Source organism: Sceloporus undulatus, chromosome 2 (genome assembly GCF_019175285.1).
Source record: "Sceloporus undulatus isolate JIND9_A2432 ecotype Alabama chromosome 2, SceUnd_v1.1, whole genome shotgun sequence".
NCBI lineage: Eukaryota > Metazoa > Chordata > Lepidosauria > Squamata > Phrynosomatidae > Sceloporus > Sceloporus undulatus.
Genome location: NC_056523.1, coordinates 76902274 through 76919889, shown reverse-complemented (window position 1 = coordinate 76919889; position 17616 = coordinate 76902274). Strand labels below are relative to the sequence as shown.

Here is a 17616-nt window from a genome sequence, read left to right as displayed (position 1 = left end):
ACAAGTGAAGCCAAACCACTAGAGCTCCCATGGAGTTCACAATGTAAGTCTACAGTGTTAGGGCACCCTTAATGGGAAAAAAAAAAAGAATTTCTTGATGAAAGAGACTCTCCATTCTGTTAAGGCTACTGAAATTGCCACAACTCAGTATTATGTGACAAGAAAAAGTATCTACAACGACCAATGCTAGAGATTCCATGAAAAGTCCTTTGGTCCTATTTGCACCATTTTATGTTATCCAGTGTCAACAGCTAGGATGGCGGATGATACACATTGTTGCACTCTGCTCCTTTCCATTTCTGGAGATTTAATCCAAATGAAATGAAGTGCAAAGCAAAAATGTTAACAGGAAGGTCATAATGGTCACTTTACTAGGGGAAGACTTCTGGTCTACATTGTGCTGTTCACATGCACTGTTACAAAAGCAATTTGGAGACACAAGCTGCTTTGTAGTCACCTTTAGAGGGAGCAGTATGTCTTTTTTACAATCACTTTAAAGCCTCCCTTGAGTTGGGAGGTGAATAAATCATCACACTAGTACAATCACCACATGTGGTTGTCACATGCACTTGAAAAAGGCATAGCTCATTTGCTGCTCAGTTGTTTCTAACCTGCTATAATGATGGATAGCCTTGTTGCTCGTTAATGGGAACCAGAAAATTAAGTGGAAATGCCCTGCACTGCAGCACTGGCTGAAATTAAGTATGTATGGATCTGGTTATACTGTACTGTAGGATGAAACATTCATGCAAAGAGCAAGATACCAGTATAACAAATACCTTATTAAAGTCTTGAAACAGGGACCTCGTCAAAATAACTCAGCTTTTGGACCATTCAACAAAGAAGTTTGGCAGGAAGGTTGCTTCATGTTTTCTGCCAAGGCTGCTGGGCCTTAACAGCTGTACAACTACCATCATTCAACAAGTATAGCCATGCCTGTTACTTTTTCTTTCTGATGTAGTAAATATCAAATAACTGTAGAATGTCTGTCTGCCATTCAGCTGCCAAAACCAAAGAAGTTTTGCTGTAAGAGTTGTGGCCACTATTGGCAAATGTTACAGTCTGAGATCATGAATATGTGTAGCTTTATATTCCTGAGTATAGGGGGAGAAAAGGCAGCTGAAGCTTGTCCCATCTGTTATTTCCTTGGCCCTGTCATTTGCCTGTTGTATGATACTCTGAGAGTCCTGCACACTTCAGCAAGTAGGTAGAAGAGCAGGAAGATGAAATGGGCAAGACAAGAGAAACTATAGCTGCTTCTTCTCCTGGGTCACTGGGAAGTTTAAGCAATATATGTGGTCTCCTACAGCCTACCTCTGATAAGGATTACTGTTTCTCTGTCATTTCTTCTTGCTGTCCAAGCTGTATAACTACACCTTAGAAACTGAGAGTGTAAACTGTAGTGCTTTTTTTATTTTTAAAACACCTTCTTTTAAACATGAGTGGGAATTACCAAAATTGTAATAAATTAGATACAGTATTTAAACCCAATGTGAATTTGGAGTGATTCTTATCAAAGCAGTGTTCCTTATACTTTTTCAGAAATTTTGTTTCTAATTTGTGCAGAGCTTCATTTCTTGTTCTTGGGGCCATTTTAGACTAGAAAGTTCCAGTGCTGTGATTCCAATTTAACTGCCATTGCAACATTTTATAGCATACTGAGATTAACAGTTTAGAGAAGAGTATTTAAAAGTCTCACTGAGAGAGCTCTAGTGCCTCACCAAACCTCTTGTTGCTGTTGTGTGCCTTCAGCAACAACTTATGGCAACTCTAAAGTGAATCTGTCACAGATTTGCTCAGAGGGGGATTACTTTTGCATTCCTTGGAAGCTGAGAGAGTTGGACTTGCCCAAGATCACCCAGTGGACCTCCATGGCTGAATGAGGGTTTGAACCCTGTTCTCCAGAGTCATAGTCCAATGCTCTACACCATGCTCACCAAATTACTAACCCTAAAATTCCACAGGATGTTACCATGGCAGTTAAAGTAGAATCAGAGCAATATAATTCTGTGGTGTGAAAGAGCCTCTGGCTTCTACTTTAGATAACAAATACACCATAGCAGTTAGATGTGTCCATCCTCACCTTTCCACTGCCAAATCACCCTTTCTGAAGAACAAATACCACTTTAAGTGTTGCTTGCGTGCTCACAAAGTGGTGGAAACCTGGTGGAAGGGGATCCATGGAATGATAGTCTTACTGCCTCCTCTTTTGTAGCCAGGGTTGGCCTGGGCCTAGGTGCTGAGAGGAATTCTGCTTCATTGGGTGTCACAGATAGAAGAATTGCACCTCACACAGATTTCCTCCCTCATCATGTTGCAGTGACAGGAGAAGTCTGTTTTCTCAGGGAGCAGACCCAGCAGCTTTACATATCTATGTGGATTTTCCACAAAAGGCAGCACAGGTCATTTCACCAGAGAGACCGATATTTAAAAGGCTAGCCTGAAGATAGAGAGCCCTCCCTCCATAACTGTCATCTTTTGGCCTGTGAGGGAGAGAACAGGCTGGCCCAGCGTCATCAGGGGCTAGGCTGAAAATAGAGCACCCTCCCTCCATAACTGTCATCTTTCGGCCGGTGAGGGAGAGAATAGGCTGGCCCAGCATCATCAGGGGCTAGCCTGAAGATAGAGCGCCCTCCCTCCATAACTGTCATCTTTCAGCTGGTGAGGGAGAGAATAGGCTGGCCCTGCTCCATCAGGGCTAGCCTGAAGAAGAAGAGCCCTCCCTCCAGTCCATCTGCCTTGGTCCAGGCCTCAGAGGGAGAGAAGAATGCTGGACCTAATCGCCTCCCCGCTCACCATTCCCTTCTCCTTTTGTGTTGTGTCTTTTAGATTGTAAGCCTGAAGGCAGGGAACTGTCTATTATCCCCTCTGTTGTAAACCGCTCGGATTCCCAGTGATTGGGCGGTATACAAATAAAACCTATTATTATTATTATTAAAAGGGCAGATTTATTTTTGACTATTTAAGTCAAAAGGAGATCAATACTCTAGCTCAGACATCTAAGGTTGCTGCCACACTGCATAATTAATGCAGTTTGACACCGCTTTAACTGTCCATCCTATAGGATCCTGGGTTTTATAGCTTGTTGTGGCACCAGAGCTCTCTGACAGAGAAGGATGACTATTTCATAAAAGTACAAACCCAAGAATTCCATAGTACTGAGCTATGGCAGTTAAAGTGGTGTCAAACATCATTAATTTTCCAGTGCAGATACAACCTAAGTGTATATTCCCAGCAGCAAGGTGACCATTAAACAGGCAAACAACAGTCTTCCCTGAATTACACGCTCTTACCAGAAGATTACTAAGAATGGGCAGGGCAGCTATGAAAGAATTAGAAAAGGTGCTAAATAGCAAAAATATACAACTAAGCACAAAGGTTAGAATCATACAAACAACTGTATTCTCCATTACCATGTACGGATGTGAGAGCTGGACAATTAAGAAAACAGATAAAAAGAAAATAAATTCATTTGAGATGTTGTGTGAAGAATAGTGCTGAGGATACTGTGGACAGCCAAAACAACAAATAAATGAGTCCTAGGACAGGTCAAGCCTGAAATCTCCCTGGAAGAGAAGATGTTTAAACTGAGGTTGTGGTACTTTGGCCACATCATGAGAAAGCATGACTCACCAGAAAAGACAATAATGCTGCCAAAGGTGGAGGGAGGTAGAAAGAGAGGAAGAACACATGCTAGATAGATGGATGGATGGACTCTATTAAGGAGTTCACAGGTATGAATCTCCAAGAACTAAGAAGTGTAGTGGAAGACAGGGAGTCTTGGAGATGTCTCAACCACAGGGTCATCATGAATCGGATCAACTTGAGGGTGGTTAACAACAACAACAAACTCCTGAGTGCCATTTGGTGAAGAACGAAAGGATTGTGAGTGATATTTCCTTCCTGCCTTGCTTACGGGATTCCTAAAGGCACTGCTTGGCCACTGCGGATGGCAAGAAGCTGAACCTCTATTTGATTCATTGATTGTTGACATTCCTAAACAATACTTATCTTTAGGATTTTAAAGTGTTGTGAAGATGAGGATTCTTTGCCCTACCCAAATATTTGCCTCTACCTTCACTGTTGCTGTCAGAAGCTGGGCAAGCAATGGCAGCTAGTGGCTTCCATGCCAGGGGCATGGTGATTCTGCTGTGGATTTTAGCCTCAAGTTTAAAGGAGCTATCCGTGGTGCTAACTGAATTTCCCAGATGCATTCAGCACCTTGGATGGCTCTTTTAAAGCCCAGGCTTAGCCCTGGCCTCTCCCACTTCACTGCAATGGGGGAAATCAGCTACCACTGTGGGCAAGCTATGCAAAATAAGCACATGCATATTAAAGCTGCATCTGCACTGCAGTATTAATGCAGCCTGACACCACTTTAACTGCCATGGCTCAATGTCATGGAATTCTAGAATTTGTAGTTTTGTGAGATGTTTAGCCTTTTTCTGGTGCCACACCAAACTCAAGATACTAGGATGCCATAGGATGCAGCCATGAAAGCTAAAGTGGTATCAAAGTGCATTAATTCTGCAGTGTGAAATGAATACTGTACAGTGATACAAAACAAGCAATTTCATGATAAGCAAATGTAAATCTTAGTGTTTCCATAATTTACATAAACTGCAGAATTTTAACTTTAATCTATTTTGGTGCACAGCATATACACCCACCAATTTCTCATTTTCATTTTTACAGATGAAGAGCTGAGGACAAGGATATGCATTTCCTCAGAGCTGGGGGAAGTTATTTTTGTGGACTACAGCTTCCAGAACCCTCCAGCTAAATACCCAGTAGCCTTGCTAACAGGAGGAGATATAGACTAAAAAAAGTAACTGGGTTTCCCAGTAGGCTTCTTACTTCTTACTTGTGTGAGGATTTTAAACTATAGTCTCTTGTCCTGCACACCATTCTGGTTCTTAGCCTTTTCTCTCATTGGGTGTTTGATGTGCTGCACAGACTTTTTTTTAAAGGAAGAAATAAAAGTTCTTTTCATGTCAGCCCTGACTCCAGGTAGCTGGCATCACTACACAAAACAATGGATAATGTTTAGATAATCAGCCCAAGAAACCCCATTCCCTCTCATAAGGGTCATATTTACTCTGATACTTCAATGGAATTTGGAATCCATTAGAAAATAGAGCTAGGAGAGGAGGAAAATTCCAACTGGAGGGAGAGAAGACACTGTGTCAAAGCTGTATGTTTAAGTAATAGTGTTACTTAATAAGTAATAATGTGTTCAAATGGACAATGAGTCCTGTTTTTGGACACCCAGTTGAGACAAAGGGACACATACAAGTTAATTGGTAAAGCACATGATCCTCATCCCTGTTTCAATGCCTTCTGTAAATAACTTTAGACCAAAAATAAAAATAATTTCCATATACATATTTTTTCCAATCCCAAATCATTTGGGCTTTTAATCAATTTTTCTAATCTTTGATAAGAGTTTTAGAGCTTCTTGTTCTTTTTAATTCAGGTATTTTCAGGTGGCAGATAGGATAAGAAAAATTGCTAGGATAGTGATACATATTTGCAGCTCTGTATTTGTCATACACACCCCTCCCCCCATCATCTCAAATTGCCTGTCGACTTCCAGTGATCCCATCCATTTCACAGGATTTTCTTAGGCAAGAAATACTCACAGGTGATTTTCCATTGCTATCCTCTGAAATACAGGAGACAGCACTGAGTACTCCAAGTACTAACCAGGCATGACCCTGTTTTAGCATCCAAGATCAGGCATGATCTGGTGCCATCTGTGAACAATATCGGTTTCATTCTCTTCTCTGCTAGAAAGTCTATTAGTTCTACTTTCTGTTTGCCCCCAGTTCAACCATTCCAGGACACTAGCCTATATCTTTCCCTCTAAAAGCATTTAAAATCAAGTACAAAAACCTTGCATTGAGAATGGAATATAACACTAAATAACAATACTACTTAAACAATGTTCCAGTGTGTGTGTAGGGCAATGTGGCTTGCCTCTTTGAGTCATCCAGTCACATACTACTAATTAGTTCTCTGCAACTAAGGCTTCTGCAATTAGAAAGTCTCCTTGCCCTTTCTTCCAAGCCTCTGCTTTCTACAACCCTGTAATAATTCTATCACCATGTAAAGTGTCTCAAAAGGTTTAATTGTGGGCAGTAAGATAAACAAACAGGCAGGTTGGATGAATATTGTCACTGACTGATTATTTTGGGAATATGTTTCCTATTTTAAGAAACAGATGTGAAATTATTGGGGGATGGAGAATCTTAACCTAATATTTATTTGTCTGTACCACACCTGCAGCCTTCATTTCTCTCTAGGGCATTTTAAACTACCCTTCTAAATGGCTGCTAAGTTCCTCATAAGGCCTAGTCCTATATTTGTTTACTAAATACAAAGGAAATTAGTCCTAAGTGATAATGGACCCCCCTTTACTTCTGAAAATCTAGTTTGGACCTAAAAGCCCTTCCTACAGTAACCATCATTACTGACTTTGTGCCATGCTATTTGGGGCTGTTGGGAGATGGCATTCAATATTTGCTGATGGCAAGTGATGTTCAACATTTGAAAGACCACAAGTTGTCCACCCCTGAAATGAGAGCCAAATTTCACACTATAATTGTACACACATAGGGTCTATACACACGCACACATGCTCTCGCTCTCTCTCACACAAAAATGACTATTCTCATATTTCCATTTATTCTGATATGGAAGCATGGCTTTATAAAGATTTTGTGGGAAAGCCTCCAGACCAGATCACTTCTGAAGTTAAAAGGCAAATACTACTTATATAAAGAGGTGAATGTCTGCATTTAATCTCTCAGATGGAGTCTGGCCTGCTTACAGCTACTATCCCAAATAGTAAATCTTATTGAGAATAGTGGAGTAGAATACAGAGGGCATCAGGGAGAAGCACTTCTGTCCCCAATAGCTTCAAGCTCAAAATCAGTGCCTGGCAACTCGATAAATACTTGAGCAGTAAATTCTAATTGGTATGAACGGAGCTAATCCAAGACACTTTGCTGCTCAAGACAAAGGACAAAATGGTGTGCAACACCCCTTCATCCTATGTACAGAAACAATGTTGACTGGAAGCTGAATCTTATTTCAAAAATAGTGATAGGACAGCATCTTCCACTGTACCTGAGGAAAGGTAGAAGGAAAGGAAAGCCAAGTGGCACATGTACTGCTCTGGCTTCCCATAAAGGGACACACAAACACCCATCACCTACTTCCTGGCACTCTCAGCATCAGCTGTCTCACACTGTCTAATGGAAGGGCTAACCCCGGGTATGAAAGTAACATGAAGGTATCTGTCAAAAGGTGCCATCCAATATACTGGAAACTGCATAGCTGCATGGTGAGAGTCAGTCCCTTGTTCTTCAAGGACCTTCTGTTCTCAGCAGAAACTAGCAGGAAACAAAATCTTAAAATCACCACTTATAACAAACAGAGGACCTAGACTTTGTCTGCACTGATCAGGATACTTTGGGGATACTGCCCAACCTACCCCCGTTACCTGGCCTCCACCCCTACAGTGGCTGTCTACACAGGGAAGACACCCAGCCATATAATTGTTGCTGGATGCACCATTCTGACCTCAGAATGAGCAACCCACAGCAGTGGAGGATGCACTGGGCAGTTTGACAGGATGCTTGTGCAGACAGCTGAGGTGGTGCAGGAATAGAGGGCTCTGGGCCTTAACAGGCAAGTTATTTTAATGTGTTTTAAGACTGTTTTACCTGATGCCAGACAAGGCCCTAGACAGGCTGAGTAAGTGACCTGAACCCAGGTGCATCTCTGGAAAAAACAGTATCTAATGTCCAGTGTAGAAAATTCGTTTTGTACTACAACTTTTAGAATTCCTCTCCTGTTAGCATGAACACTAGGAAGTGCAGTCCAAAAAAGTAACTTCTCCAAACTGTGCTTTAATGCTACTCCTCCTATCTTTAGTCTTGGAAAGGTCCAGTGCTTCACATTTGTATTTCTAATGTGATCTCAGTGATATATTTCTGGGTGTAGAGGTCTTTGCTTCTAGTTTTACTGTTAAGCATAACTGGCAGCAAGAAGTGTCAAGAAAAAGGTGGGGTGAACACAGAAATGAAACCTCTTGGCATCTTCTCAAAAAGGAAGTGAGGTGGGAGTCAAGGATCAGAGACTGCTGAATGAGGCTGCTCTCAAATAAGGAAATTATGAAGACAATGTTTTCCTTCTCTCTTGATTTATTCAGTAACCTCATACACAAACTTGTGGGCATCCATCTGATCTCAAAGCAGAGGTCATTTGGCCTGCTGTGGGTAGAATGATTTGTCTCAGCATGGAGTCACTGAGAAGTATGAAAGAAGAAAGCATGTAATGCTTCAAATCTCCATTTTAGGGCAGAATCACACATTTTGTGCATAAGCATGTCACCCAAGCCCCAAGGGTTGCTTTTCTTAGAGACGTGGCCATGTGAGCCAGAGGTGGGAGGCATTAACTCTTCCTCCACCTGCCACGTTTCTAGTCGAAAACTGTCTTGCTAACTGCTTTGCAAACACTCCTCCCCATCCTTTCCTCTAGAGTTCATAATGTGCATTTGGAGAGAAAATCAAATGTTTGCCAAAGGGCTGTGGGGATGGGGAGGAAACAGCTTGAAAGGGTCATTTGGAGCAGGGAAAGAGTTAAATAAGCATGCACATGCAGGTGTATTACCTCTTTTTCTCAGTTCCCAAACTCATTTCATGAAGTGCCATACTTTATGTGCAACATTTCATTAGGGCTCAGGGCCTGTTCACATGACACAACTGTAGCACTTTGCGTCCTCTTTAATTAGCATGGGAAATCCTGTGATATGTAGTTTGTTTGAGCTTTCTGACTGAGAATTCTGAATGCCCTTTCTTAAACTGCAAATCCAAGAATCCACAGGATGGAGCCATGACAGCTATAGTGGAATCATAGGACAATAATGGTGTAGTAGGAAAGGGCCCTCAGAAGTGGAAGCATCCACTCGAGGGAGCAACTGTAAACTCCCAAAGTAGAGAACTTGAACATGAAAATCTTATTTTTTTCAGACTACAGTCCTCACAATTCTCCAGCCTCATGGACATGCCCAAGCTGTCTGGTATATACTCAGACTTGTAAACCCCAAAAGTTATTCTCCCAAATTCTGGAACACATAGCATTACAAATTACACACCATTAGTGTTCTAAAATCAATTTCATGGGAAGATGGAGCAGTGCTTTCTTCATTTAATTATGATGCCAAAATAAGAATTTCCTTCTTATGTAAATAGCAAGTACAAGGGTTTGATCTGAAATGGGTTCACAGTGTGCACATTGGATTAAATCCCCACTAAGAGTCCTGATTTATATTAAAGATCCCTATGCTCGCTATCTCTGTGTTAACTGAATGCTGTAATATCTAGCATGGCCCTTAATTTTATCCAGAGCTTGGAAAAGGTTTCATTTAAAACAAAATCTTCAGGATTCCCCACAGGGTGGAGGATTCTGGGAGCTGCAATCCAATAACTTGCTTTTCAAACTTATCTTGCAGAGGACTTTCAGCTCTCAAATTTAAAGGCTAGTGATCACTGATGACATACCCCAAACCATATTTATTACCACATTGTTTCAGATATGTACATATATTGGGTTAGGGCTTACATTGAAATGTCCTTTGGTTCTTTAACTCAGCTTTCAAAAGCTAGGTCTAAAATCTCTGCTCAGATTTTCAGTGTAAGGAGATGTAGGGTACTTCTAGACAGAGTGTTCCTTATGCTACCATTAAACGATACTTCACAACTCTTATGTCATTTCCTCCTTACCGGATCTTTTGTCATAAAAAATAAGGAAGGAAGGCACAATGGAAAAACAAGGCTTTTTGACAGGATGCTTATGAGTAGAAGAGGACAATGACATAGGAACCACCTGTAAATTCTATGAATTTAGCAGAGTAATGAGGCTGAGCAAGCTCATGACAAAATCTTCATCTGGGGACACAATGAGTGAAATACCTACTATTTCCTCCATGTACTCATATAACAATCAACAGAGTGCAAGAAATCAAGATTAAACTTTAGCAATTGAGTACCAGAGTATGAGAGATGGCTCCACAGTGAAGATATCCAAGTGATATTTCAGTTTACACAGTAGTTTGGTGTGTGTGTGTGTGTGTGTGTGTGTGTTGTGTGTCTTCAGGTTGTTTCTGACTTATGGTGACCCTAAGACTACCTTATCATAGGTTTTCTTGGCAAGATTTATTCAGAGGAGGTTTGCCACTGCCAGATTCTCAGACTAAGAGAATGTGACTTGTCCAACGTCACCCATTGGGTTTCATGGCTGAGCCAGGAATTGAACCCTGGTCTCCAAAGTCATAGTCCAACACTTAAACCACTACATCATGCTGGCTCTCTAAATGCATTTACCAAGTAAATAAGAACGTAAAATTAGACCAAAGGCATATTTGTTCAGTGTTTCTTTCCACCACAGCCAACCAAATGCCTACAGAAATAACACAAGCAGGGTGTGAAAGCAACAACACTATGTTGTTTGTGTGCCCCAGCATAACTGGTATTTGGAGGCAGTATGCTTCTGATACCAGAGGTAATATCCAGCCATTGTGGCTAGTGGTCACTGATTGGTTTATCCTCTGTGAATTGGTCTAATCCCCTTTTAAAGCTGCCCAAGTTGGCGGCCATCACTACATTTTGACGAAGCAAAATCCAGTGTTTATCTAAGTTGTACAGGTAAAAATATTTCCTGCTTCATTGGATGGTCCCAGACTGTGACAGTGAGATGGGAAGCAAAACATCTAATCTTAGTAGCTATTTCATCACTTCGCCAGGTGATCACCAGGTGGAGTTTTTGCCACCATTTGTAATGCTGGAGTGTATACCTCCACCATTGCAGCAGAAAAATTAATAAAGGGATGCACCAGAATCCTCCACAGAACTGCCTGCACTGATACTCTTCACATTGGTCCCCTCTCACCCTGGGTAATTTCTCGGGAGAATGAGAGGAGCAGCAGCATTTAAAACAGAAATGAAGATTTCTAATTGAGAAGTGGTATCCTGATAGACCTGCTAGTGCTTAATAGTTGTAAATAGCTGACTGACAAACATTTCTCATGTGAAACTGCACAGGGGTACCTTCCAATGGCCCTGATTTGATAAGGGCAGTCTCAATTAATCCTGACATCCCACTTTTTAAAGTTCCTTTCAAAATGTCCCATTTTCTCTCTCCTCCTTCCACTTCCCCCCTTTGTCTTCAACTTACTTCAATTGCTGAAAACTGAGTTCAAAGTACAAAAGTAGTTTGCACTCAATTAATGGAGCATGGGGGAGAGGATGTGGTGGAATCTTGTTCTCCCCAGTGGGCTCTGGCAAAGGCAAAATTTCTGTAGCCTCTCCTAACTTGTGTGTTTCTCCTCATTAATAACTTTTGTCATCTTAACCACACTCTGATGTTGTTTGTCCACATGTGTTCCAGTTTTCATCTGTGAAATGTTGAAGGGCATGATAATGGAGACATAATTAATGGAGTTACCACACCCAATGAATCTGTTGTGCTGCTGTTAAAAGCAAGAAGTTTTGGGTAGACTGCTGGTAATCTACATAAATAGGATTGAATTTAGGCTGTTCAGGTGCTGGAGCAATTCCTAAAACATGGCCCTATTTGTATGCACAAGGTTGGAAGGCCAGCTTCATGTTGCAATTATTAGGGATGCTGGCACTGCCAGGCTGGATCACTAGGTCAGCCACTTTCACAATCTGGAAGAGTGGGTAGCCCTAAGTAGCTCCCCTTGTCTTTGTCCAAACTAACGTATGTGATATTAGTGACTCAGAGATGGGAGATGGGAAAGGGGGCTCAGGTGAGTGATCAATCTTTGGATAGGGAGTGGCGCTCTTTCCTGGATCATTTCTCTCTTGACAGTATTGCTCTGTCACTAGGAGGATCATGGGGTCCTTGCCATTGAGGGCCCTGGAGAATTTGCTGCATTTGCACCTTTAATAATCCAGCCTTGTACATCAGAGTGACAGAATAGGGATGCCAAGAAACAATAGCAAGGATAGGTGTATGAGAAGCAAGTCACAGGGTAGTGAAGAGTGATGTTATATAGTTTAACAGGGGGGAAAAAACATTTCACAGCAACTTTGAGAAGAAGGAAGGAAGGAACCCTAAATGTTGTGGGAAAACTCAAAAAAAATTCAGGGGGGCTTTATTAAAACTTTTCAGTTTTTCTTAAAACTATAAATGATGAAACTGAGAGTGCAGCTTTCCATTATACCGGTAATAATTTTGTAGCCACTAGAAAAATAAGAAACAGCATGAAACCTCATTGGTATATATCAATAAAAATGATACACACACACACACACTTTACTGGGGGAAGACAATTTATGGGGTTCAAATAATATGGAAACTTGTTAGATGACTTCGCATGTTAGATGACATACACCTTGACTGCTTCCCAACCCTCACATTCCAGTACTCTGATCTCTATATGTGAATCCAAATGAGCCCTTGAACTTTCTCTGAAGGCTTATATATAAACTTTATAGTATAAACCATGGCCCTAAATGCTTTCTCACAATTCCGTGTCCATCTGACAATGGAAACAACATGCCCAACAAATTGGCAATTAGATCTTGGCCTGCACTGTTGACTCCCAGCTTCTCTGTTGCTAATGACCGCTTGCTGTTGCGTGACTTTCATGCTAACAGACCAGCTGAAGGCCCTGTATTTTGCTCAGGACCGTTGCTCCAGTTCCTTCCCTCGCTTACAGAAGCCAAGGTGGCCACTCCAGTCTGGAAGCATAAACCCAATTCTCATGTCCCCGGCTGCCCTCTGAGAAGGAAACACAAGCTACTCACTAATTGTGGCTCTCTGTAATAAAGCCTTATAAAATGAAAAACTCATTGCTACTCTCATATTATTGGAGTCTGCAAAAATGGGGGAGAAAAATGGAAGAAAATGGATACTTCTGTTGCAAATCCCTTTAGAAAATTATGTATCACCTAACTAAAATAAGCTAGTGCTACACTATATGGCCCAAACACAAATGAAAGAGGGAGAGGAGCTGATCCTTATAACATGCAGATAACATACTAATATTTTCCTAGAGATGTTCTCAGAATAGCAGCTCCTAGAGCTGAATAAGTCAATGCTCTTCCACTGCTTGCTACAAATAAAATTGCTCTTACAAACTGGTCTAAAGAAGTGTGACTTCTTGCAAAACAGCTTCTTGAGTCTTGACCAGGTTTTGGTAGTTGTTGCTCCCTCTGTGCCCACACATTCCATTCCTAGGTGTTGGTAGCAATTTCCTTGTTCTGCCCTAGGCCTCTTCCAAACTTTTTAAAAACACTTATTTAGATTGGTCTGGAAGAGCAGTTCCACTTGAAGCATGCAGTGAGAGCATTGATTCATTCAGCCCTAGGAGCAGCTAATCTGAAAACACTTCTAGGAAGATCTCAGTATGTTATGTCATGTCGTGTTATGTTACGTATGTTATAAGAATCAACTCCTTTCCCTCTTTCTTTCTTTCAAACAAACAAACAAACAAAAAATCTGGGGGCATGGATTACTAGAATGATTTCCTTCCTTCCTTCCTTCCTTCCTTCCTTCCTTCCTTCCTTCCTTCCTTCCTACCTATTAAAAATATCTTAGCTAAATAGTGCAAAAATGTCATTTCACTTATGCACTGTAACATTAGGAAAGGAAAAGAAAAGGAGATGTTCACACACAACATGTTTCTGAATTAAATAGAAGCCCACTCAATGATGGGAATAAATTATCACAGTTAATGCTGGGAATTGCCAGAAAGTAGTCCAGAACAACAGAAGCATTGTTTGGATTAAAAAAAACAACCCTGAGAGCCAAAGCAATACACACCACAACCCAGGGGTGTAGAATCATAGAATCACAGAGCAGAAAGGGGCCTCATAGACCACTGAGTCCAATCCCTTGCCCAGTGTAGCACTTCCAGTATCCCCAGCATACCTGTCCAGCCTCTTTTTTAACATATCCAAAGAAGGAGTCCCCACCATCTCTCTAGGCAATTGGTTCCTTTACTGAACCGCTCTTACTGTCAAGGTGTTCTTTCTAATGTTCAGTTGAAATCTACTCTCCTGTAACTTCAGACCATTAGATATGGCCCTGCCTTCTGGGGCAGCAGAGAACACACCTGCCTTTTCCTCTCTGTGACAGCCCTTGAGTCATTTAAAGGGGACAGTCATGCCACTCTTCAGTCTTTTCTTCATCAAGCTGAACATGCCCAGCTCCCTCTATATTTACTCATATGTTTTGTTCACCATATCTCTTATCATCTTTGCTGCCCTTTTCTGAACCTGTGCCAACTTGTCTATATCTTTCATAAAATGAAGTGTCCAGAACTGAACACAGTATTCCAGATGAGGCTGACCAGTGCAGAATATAGTGGGACTATTACCTCCCTTGCTCGGAAACAATGCTTCTATTAATGTAGGTGAAAATTGCCTTTGCTTTATTTGCTCCAGCACCACATCCTGGCTCATGTTCAACTTATGATCAACAACAGTACAGAGCAGGGGGGGAAATAAGAATCTTCTCCCTCCAAATGAAATTTTCCTTTGGTCCCCAAATGTCTAGTACTCCAGTCAGTTAAAACTTTAGTTTAACATTTAGAAATATAATTTAGGCATCCAAAGAAAAGGAGCCACAAAGTTACCAAGGGAATGTGGACAATTTTCAGTGTTTCACTTTTTGCAATGCTAGAAATTTAGAAAGTGAAGGAAAATTTTATTAGGAGGCAAAATTCACTTTTTTTCTTTTTAAAAATATTCTCTATTGAATTCTGAAAAAAATCAAAATAATTCAGAATCACTTTCTGAGGAACAATGTCCTCATTCTTCCCACCCCACCCACTGCGCTATTGTATCTTATTGCAACTCCATGAAATATTTTCCCTGGGCTTTTTGTCTACATTTGTTATTTTACTTACATTTTCATCTTTTGTATGATGTGTTTTTTTTTAGCTGCATCTGTTTTAACTTCTGTCTAAGTTGCCTTGAGTCCTGGACTAGGAAAAAGGCAGGAAAACATCACCATCAATAGAGGCAGCAACATCTGGTAGAAGAGTCATCTGTACTTATCCAAGTGCAATCTATTAAGGAGCCACATATCTAGGCCCTTTCACACATCACACTCACAGCAGAATCGTGGGAATGCTGGGCTTTGCAGTTTGGTGAAGTGTTAGTTGAACTCTCTGGATGAGAATATTTAGAATCCTAAAAGCCTCTCCCTAAGCTGCCAATTCCATGATTCCATGGGGTGCAGCCATAGCAGTTAAAGTAGGATCATAGCATTATAATTATGTAATGTGTAAGGGCCCCAGTTCAAAATGGTTTCTCTAAGTTCCTGACAAGCAGATCAAAACACTAATTCAAAGCACATACCACAGTCCTGGCTCTACAAGAACATTTGCCCAATGGCCTGATCCCCCTTCAAGTACAGTATCAGTTTCTCCTCCCAGTGGGGGTTGTGTTTGTTTTTAAAAATGGTGCCACCTTCTTTGAAAAAAGCAACTCTTCCTGCAGTGGTGAAAGGAGCTCCCAATGCCAAGGGAGGCAGCTCAGCTGAGCAGAATTTGCAAAAGGGCTTTAGTGACGCTCTAAAAGAAAAAAAGAAAAAAAAAGAAAGAAAAAACATAAACATTGCGCTTTCAGGCATTATGATAACCTAAAGAAGGATTAAAAAATGAAAGCATTTTCATAATGACTGTTCTCTCTGAAGATGTACTTCAATTGAATTGCCTGCTGTGCTATAACAGTGAAACTGGGGTGAATGAAATGGAGGTGACAGGAAATAACTATCTGGGTATGAAATGAGGGGTCGGAGCAGGGGGCACATCCACATACAATCATGAACCACCCATTTCTGTACAATGCGCAAAATATGCATTGCTTCATCACCTTGCCAGGCATAACACAGCTTTGAAAACAATGCCCTGAGAAAACAAACCAATCCTGTGAACTAAGAGGTTTATTTATTTACGCATCCGCCAAAGAAAATAGTCCACATTGGAATTGCTTATGCGCCTCCAGCTGAAGAGTTTTGGATGCTGCCCGTAATGAGATCTGGGCTTTCCACCATGAGGCTAAAAGTCAGCTTCTCCACCTTAGGGACTTCCAAAATTGCCTAGAGTATACTCCTGCCACATAGGACCTCTGATCAAAGAACCCAAGTGTGATGCAAATGCATTCTTTACTTCTGTGTCCAAAAGGGACTCAAACATAGGGACATGAGTAGTTGCAATGAGAGAACTAGGGGGCCATTCCAAGTAACACACTGTAAGATGGGAAAAAAGCATGCTTCCTGATACATTGAAAGGACTGTCCAGGGAAAGGAAACTGAAAAAGCAAAGGAGCCCTCCTTTGATGGCTGAGTCAGCATACCCTCCTACAGTCCCAATTTGGCAGGGATAGTCTTTTGATTGTCCCACTTTTTCAGCTGCTTTTAAAATGTCCCATATTCTTTTTTCCTTTCTCCATTTTCTCCCTTCATCCTCTGCTTACTTCAATTGCTGCAAAAAACTTCCCTGCTTATACATTAAAAGCCTGCTTTTTTTTTTAAAAAAAATGTCTTTGCTTGCCAGCAAAAGGCAAACAGGGAGAGGGCCAGCCTAGCCTCCTGTGGAAAAGAGTTCCAGAGGGTGGGAGCAGCCACCAAGAAGGCCTTCTCATATTCCCACCAAGCAAGGCTGTGATAGGGCAGGTCAAGAGAAGGACTTCCTCTGTAGATCTTAGGGCTCTGGCAGATTCATAAGGGAAGACATGGTCTTTCCCATAGTCCAGACCTAAGCCATATAGGGCTTTATAGGTCATGACTAGCACTTTGAATTGTGGTTGACCACTGTGACCAGAATGGACAGTCTCGCCTTCCCTGTTTAGCCCAAGAGCAAGATGTTTTCTTGCCTTCCTTGCCAGAGGAGAAGGTTTGAGTCATTGTTGATTGATTCTTCCATGCCTGGGTTACAATACTGTGATTTGGTGGATGACTGTGGAATTGCCAGAAATGTTATACATGTGTCTGCTGGTTTGTTGCTTCCTCTTTTTACAACTATGCTTGCGCCTTCTGCAGCATTACACTGCCATTTGTTCTGGTGTACAGGAGGAATCACAGGATCAGCTTGCTGTGTTACACCTTAATGAGTAACACAGCAGAGAGTGACAAGTACTACAGAAAACATTAACTTGGGTCTTGAATTATTTTGGCTGCTCTGAAACAGAAATTAAATGCAATGACTGACTGCGTAATAAATTGTGTATCTAGATTCCCTTGGCCTGGCCTCAGCTGTGCAATAGGAGAGGAGTTCAGTGATTAGAATAGTGGAAACAAAGGGAATTTTTCACAAACTCATCATACCTTGCTTAAATCCCATTTTCTTTATTTTCAAACATTCTGCGTGCAGCACTCGTCCCAACAACAACGTCGCACAGGATCACCATGAGTTGTAGATGACTCGACAGTTAACAACAACAACAAAAATTATCTTTGCTTAACCCCTCATTTGGGATAAACTAAAACCGGTTGGCTAGGCTTAGTATTATTGATGGCTCCTTTCTATGACATCCAAGGTTTCACATTTGTGATCACATTTGTTCCCTTTCCTTA

At 41.3% G+C, this 17616-nt stretch overlaps 1 protein-coding gene across 2 annotated transcripts in view; it reads right to left on the bottom strand.

Moving 5' to 3' along the window:
• SLC38A3 (solute carrier family 38 member 3) overlaps window positions 1-17616 on the bottom strand; it is a 115457-nt gene that overhangs the window by 87015 nt on the left and 10826 nt on the right. Inside the window, exon 2 of one of the 2 annotated variants that reach the window (XM_042451115.1) lies at window positions 15399-15613. The exons of the other annotated variant lie outside the window; for it this stretch is intronic. The gene's annotated coding sequence lies outside the window, so the exon portion shown is untranslated. The remainder of the gene's footprint in view (window positions 1-15398; window positions 15614-17616) is intronic. 2 annotated transcript variants of the gene reach the window in all.